This window comes from Nomascus leucogenys, chromosome 15, assembly GCF_006542625.1.
Source record: "Nomascus leucogenys isolate Asia chromosome 15, Asia_NLE_v1, whole genome shotgun sequence".
Taxonomy (NCBI): domain Eukaryota; kingdom Metazoa; phylum Chordata; class Mammalia; order Primates; family Hylobatidae; genus Nomascus; species Nomascus leucogenys.
This window is the reverse complement of record NC_044395.1, coordinates 90,050,089-90,056,647: the sequence shown is the minus strand read 5'-3', so window position 1 is coordinate 90,056,647 and position 6,559 is coordinate 90,050,089.

Sequence of the window (6,559 nt, the reverse complement as noted above, 5' to 3'; positions counted from 1 at the left end):
GTGAGGGTTTCATGAAAAACTCCTTACAGTGATATACATGTCCCTTTATGCTCTTACTCATCTCTACAACCTCATCTTGCTACAGAGTTACCCTCAGCATTTGTCCTTCATCTACACTGGCATCTGTTCATTCCTTCCCATATGCCACATTCCCCTTGTCACAGGACCATGGCACATGCTGCCCCTTCTGCCTGAAACGTGTTCCCTACCCTCTGTGAAAAGTTGGCTTTTTATCTTAACTCAAGCATCCCTTCTTCAAGGAAGCTTTCCTTGCCCTCCCTGAGCAGCCAGTCTCTCAAAGAGCCCTGTGCACCTCTTCTTTAGTACATCTGCAGCAATTGCCATTGCTCAATGGTTTGTATGTTCACTTGATTAATTTCTGTCTCCTCCACTAATCACACAGCTCCATTCAATGGACATTAGGCCTGGACGAAAGTTTTATCCCAGGGCTTTGTTCAGTGCTAAACATATCATAGGCACTCAGTAAACATTTGCTGGAGAAAGGAGGAAGGGAAACAAGCAAGGAAGGGTGAAGGGAATGGAGAAAGAAGGAAGGGAGAAAGGAATAGAGGGGGATAATAAATAAATACATTCATTAAAGGCCTCAAAAGTCTGCTCTAAAAATATGCATTAGTGAACTTATAGTTTGTTGTCTGGTTCTACTTTAAAGACAAGCATTTGGAAGAGTGGATTTTTTTTTCTGGTTTTCAGAATGGACTAAGAGTTCTGTTTCAAATAGTATAAAACCACTGAGGGTAAAGGAAGAGCTTGTTAAAATTGGTAGTTAAGGAAATTCCTTACCTATTTAAGCTTTATTCTGTGATAATGATAATGAAGATGATGGTGATGAAGATGAGTATGTAAAATTTCTTTTGATTACCTTTCCTAAACTCTTTTATGGGTATGTATATATTTTCTGTGTGAATCTGTGTATATGAAGAAAGGAGAACTTTTTCACTAGCCATAATCATTTAGTACCAACCTAAAAACCTTGTGAAGAAGAAGAAATTCTTCTGCTTAGTAAAGAGAATGATTTGTCAAGAACAAGGACCATACATGAATAATGATCTAATAATTTTATGTTCTTTTCCAAGTTGCATTTTGGCAAAACAAGCTCTTCCTCTAGGGTGTTAGTTGGCTGTTAAAGTATTTTATCCCCAGGTACTACCCCATGGCATTGGAGTTTGAATTAGGACTGTTTGCCAGGTTAGATTCCTAACCTGACTTTACCACTTAGCAGCTATGTGACCCAAGCTATTTAACCTGTTTGAAACTCAGTTCTCCCATCTTTAAAATGAATATAATACATTCATGTCGAGGGGCTGTGATGAGTGCTATGTGAAACGATATATAGAAAACCAGGTGCAGAGTGGATGCTTAAATGTTGCTCCCCTTTTCCTGTGTGAATTCTATTTTCTGAACATATTTTCTTCCTTCATAGCTTCTGCAAGAAGTGAGTTGGTTCTTTAATTATTACTCCACAGTGCAGGTGAGTTGCCTTTTGTACCATGAAAGGGAAAAAATAACATTAGTAGTCCTTCTTTAATTGACCCTCCTGAGAGGGATCAAATGCCAGGGCTGAGTTTTAGGAGCAGCTTCAAATACAAGGGGCTGAAGTTAGATATTAAATTCTTATGAATACAGAGAAAGGAGAATTCTCTGTGACCCAAGGCAACTTTTGGTGAGTGGTCTAATGCAGCATCTCTGAGAATAACTGCATCATTTTGGTTCCTGTCTAGCTAAGAAAAAGGGAACACAGAGCTTCTCTGACTTCTCCCTCCCTCCAGTCATACCTTCTTCCTCTCCTTTCTGGAAGCTGCCAGAGAGGGCTCCCTAGTACTGGTCAGAATATATAGAGAAACTGTCTTTCTTCTTTTCCCATTTTCACTCTTCCTCCAGGATTATTCCTGCAGAGACCTCTCAGAGAGACTCTTATTTGCCAAGCTCTGTCTAACCCATATGAAATGGATTAATGCCACTTTGTGGCCCATTTCATTTATGTTTCTCCTCTCATTCAGAAGCACCATAATTCTCCAAATTGAATTTTAAATGAGACCCTGTTCATTGACCACACGGACAGTCAATATATGTATAAATTGAATCAAACCTCTTTTCTCAAGTAATTTGTCTTCACTCTAGCCTGAAATTGTCTTTTAAAGCTGGGTAACAGTCTTAATTCAGACTTCAACTTGATAGTGCCTGGGGATTAAATAACTTAATGGTCAACCAGAGAAGTTTATTTTGTAAAAGTAAAATGAGGAAGGGAGATGAAGTAATTATATTATTGTCCACTAGTGGTCGGGAGATGAGTTGCTTGGGCCGGTTCTGGATTGCATGGGCAACTTCTTGAAGGTTAGACACAAGATCTCTGCAAAATACTTGCATATTTCATTCTTTGCTCTAAGAACCTGTTAAGTTAGTGAATGTTATTATCCCCACCTATTTTATATATGAGCTCTCAACAGAAGTCAGAGAGATTAAATAATGTGATATTATTTATAGTTATTAAGTGATAGAGACACAATTATAATAAGAGCTGCCTTTCCCTAGAGCCCAAGATTCTATCTGACCATTATATTATACTGTGAGGTAGCATTTCTTAAAAGTATTCATTCGTGGAGACATAAATAAAATGATAGCTAACAGTACCAGGTGATTTGGGATGAATATAAAACAAGCAGAGCAATTCATAAACCCTGAGGGTGTCTCTGATGAGGCTCCGTTCAGATGGCAACCTACAGCACCAGACTCTGGGGCCTTTTCTAAAGGTCACTAGGATAATTAAAGTCTGTCTCCCATTTCAATTTGCCATACTAGTGAAGGCTGATGAAACTGCAAATCAAATAAAAACCTTGGAGCCCACTCATACTTTTGTCCCAACATCAAAAGTGTTCGTTTTACTCTATTTACCAAAAGAGTTCCTTAACACAGAAGCTTCCAGAACTTGTCTTATAGAAGTTCCTTGTCATCAGGGAAGACTTTAAGATGGCATATTTGGAACGTCATAGAAAGTCTTCAGTTGTTTCTCCTTCTACTTTTAAAATTTCATTCATTCATGCATTTAACATCTCTTTATTGATTGATTACTATATACAGACACCATATATGCAGACCTCCTCACTTGGCCTGATCATTATTCTGGTCACCATCTATTCTGTAGTAGACACTAATACCTCTCTAAAATTGGCCAGGACATCTGCCGCTAACTCCTTCCACATTTTGCAGAAAAGTAGGTACTATAATTCAAGGACAGACCAATACTGAAGTTTCTTACTGCACACATCTTTAAAATAGAGGGAGATACAAACAAGTAGCTTGGACTTGATGGAATATCAGATGTCTTCTATTTCTAAGGTTCTTCAATTCAACAGCTCTGGTTTTAGCTACACTTAGCAAAGTTATCTCATGAGTTCATTCCGGTTTGAGGGCCTCAGGGTTTTCATTTGTAAAATAAACAGCTTGGATACATTTTTTTTCCAGTACTATGATTTATCCAAGCTCCTGCTCTACTTTGCTCCAAAGTACCTCCATGAGGGAGCTGCATCTCCCAAATCCCCACTGATTTTGAGAAAGTCCACTTTTTCCTCATTGGAGGATGCCGTAGCTTAGGAGAATTAGGAGTTTGAGATAAGCATTTGACCTGCCTGTCTTTTCCTTTATGGGAGGCAGTGTTGGGTGAATGGGGAGGCAGGGGACAGGGTGGTGAGGAGCATGAGTCCCAGCTGCAGACCATTCTGGACTGAATCATGACATCTTTCTTGATGTATGACCTGAGGCAAGTTATTTAACCTCAGTTTCTTCATCAGAAAATGAAGCTAATAGTAAGCTTTACATGAGATGAGGACGACTAGAGGCAAGAACACTTGGAATAGAGCCCAGATCATAGGGAGCAAACAATAGACAACAGCTAATAGCCCTTTCTTTCTTTTCTTTTCTTTTTTTTTTTTTGAGACAGAGTCTCACTCTATCACCAGGCTGGAGTGCAGTGGTGTGATCTCAGCTCACTGTAACCTCCGCCTCTTGGGTTCAAGTGATTCTCCTGCCTCAGCCTCCTGAGTAGCTGGGACTACAGGCACGTGCCACCACACCCAGCTAATTTTTTTATTTTTAGTAGAGACGGGGTTTCACCGTGTTGCCCAGGATGGTCTTGATCTCTTGACCTCGTGATCCTCCCACCTTGGCCTCCCAAAGTGCTAGGATTACAGGCGTGAGCCACCATGCCTGGCCAGCTCTTTGTCAATCAAGCAAGCAGTCAGTCAACTATTGTCTCCATATTGGGGAACCTGTGAATCTAAGAATGAATCTACAATTGGGGCTTCACTGGGGATGCTGTGTCCAAGCAGAGGGAGCTGGAGGGCTTGTGAAGGGGATTAGGACAGGGCTTAGGCTGTGGCTTCTGCTTCAAGCCAGTGGGAAGAATAAGAGTATATGACCCTATTTCCAGCTTAGAATGATAATTCTTTTGCCTCCCTTTCTGTATTTATTCAAGCAATTCAACATATTGCTTCCCTCTTTGCTCCCATTCTCTTCCTCCTCTCTCATCCTTCTGTCTTTTCATTCCTCCTTCCCACCCTTTCTTCTTTTTTCTCTTCTCTAGTCTTTCCTCCCTTTGATGTAGATTCTAGCCTTGGAGTAAGAAAACACCTGGGCATGGTGGAGGAGGTGAACGGTATATGGGAGTTAAATGCTAGGCAGAGGCAGTCTATTTTGGCCTTCTTTCCTTTTGACCTCAAGCCATGCATCTCTCATTGCTGGGAAAAGGCCAAATAGGCTTGTGACTTATTGATCAAGGATGAAATAAAAATCATGTTGGCAGTTGGTGGGCTGCACTGCATCCAAATGAGCAGGGCCTCACCATGGAAGGCCTGAAAGGGAAACATAAGCTATTCCAATGGAAGCAGAGCAGGCTCGAGTTCTAGAACTGAGAAGAGGGGGAACCACTCTGTAGTCAGCCCCAGCCTGAAGGGAAGTTATAACATCCAGCTTCCTTCTGTTCTAGGTTGGTAATGGATGGGACACCTGGCTGGGGTGGGGAAGGGAATCGTGTTATCTCAAGAGCTGAAGTGAGGAAGGCTTCAGAGAGAGCTTAGAGGCTTGCCTGTCAAGAGATGTGTTGCGGGAAGTCAGGGACCCCAAACGGAAAGACCGGCTGAAGTCATGGCAGAAGAACGTGGATTGTGAAGATTTCACGGACATTTATTTGTTCTCCAAATTAATACTTTTATAATTTCTTATGCCTGTCTTTACTGCAATCTCTAAACATAAATTGTGAAGATTTCATGGACACTTATCACTTCCCCAATCAATACCCTTGTGATTTCCTATGCCTGTCTTTACTTTAATCTCTTAATCCTGTCAGCTGAGGAAGATGTATGTCGCCTCAGGACCATGTGATACTTGCATTAACTGCGCAAACTGTAGAGCATGTGTGTTTGAACAATATGAAATCTGAGCACCTTGAAAAAAGAACAGGATAACATCAATTGTTCAGGGAATCAGAGAGATAACCTTAAACTCTGACCACTGGTGAGCCGGGTGGAACATAGCCATATTTCTCTTCTTTCAAAAGCAAATGGGAGAAATATCACTGAATTCTTTTTCTCAGCAAGGAACATCCCTGGGAAAGAGAATACGTGCCTGCGGGTATAGGTCTATAGATGGCACCCCTGGGCATGCCCATCTTTTATGGTCTGTAGACTGTAGGGGTGAAATAGACCCCAGTCTTCTATAGCTCTCCCAGGCTTACTAGGAAGAGGAAATTCCCGCCTAATAAATTTTGGTCAGACTGGTTGCTCTCAAAACCCTGTCTGCTGATAAAGTTGTTATCAGTGACAGTGGTGCCCAAAACTTCATTAGCAATTTTAATTTCGCCCCGGTCCTGTGGTCCTGTGATCTCGCCCTGCCTCCATTTGCCTTGTGATATTCTATTACCTTGTAAAGTACTTGATGACTGTGACCCACACCTATTCGCACACTCCCTCCCCTTTTGAAAATCCCTAATAAAAACTTGCTGGTTTTGTGGCTTGGGGGGCATCATGGAACCTACCGACATGTGATGTCTCCCCCGGACGCCCAGCTTTACAATTTCTCTGTTTTGTACTCTGTCCCTTTATTTCTCAAACTGGCTGATGCTTAGGGAAAATAGAAAAGAACCTACGTGACTATCGGGGCAGGTTCCCTGATAGGGATGCAAACTGGGATTCGCAAACTTTGTCTCTGCCTGTTGCAGTTTCTAGTGAAAAAAAATACAAAATGTAGCTTCATCAACTAATCTCCAACCTTGCTCCCAATCAATATCCAGGTTCAGACAGACATTAAAATAAGCATTTCCATTGTGTTTTGAGAGTAGCTATTTAATAGAATACCTGTGCCTGATGACAGGGACAGAAATAGGGAGAAAGCTATGATTACTAGGCAGTGTGAACATCTTGTGTTAATCTGTTCCCATTTCATCCTCCTGCATGTTATCTCTTTGATTCTCAAAACAACCATGGGTTGACAGAGCATTGGCTAATAGGAAGACAAATATACATACACAATATATACACAAATACATAGT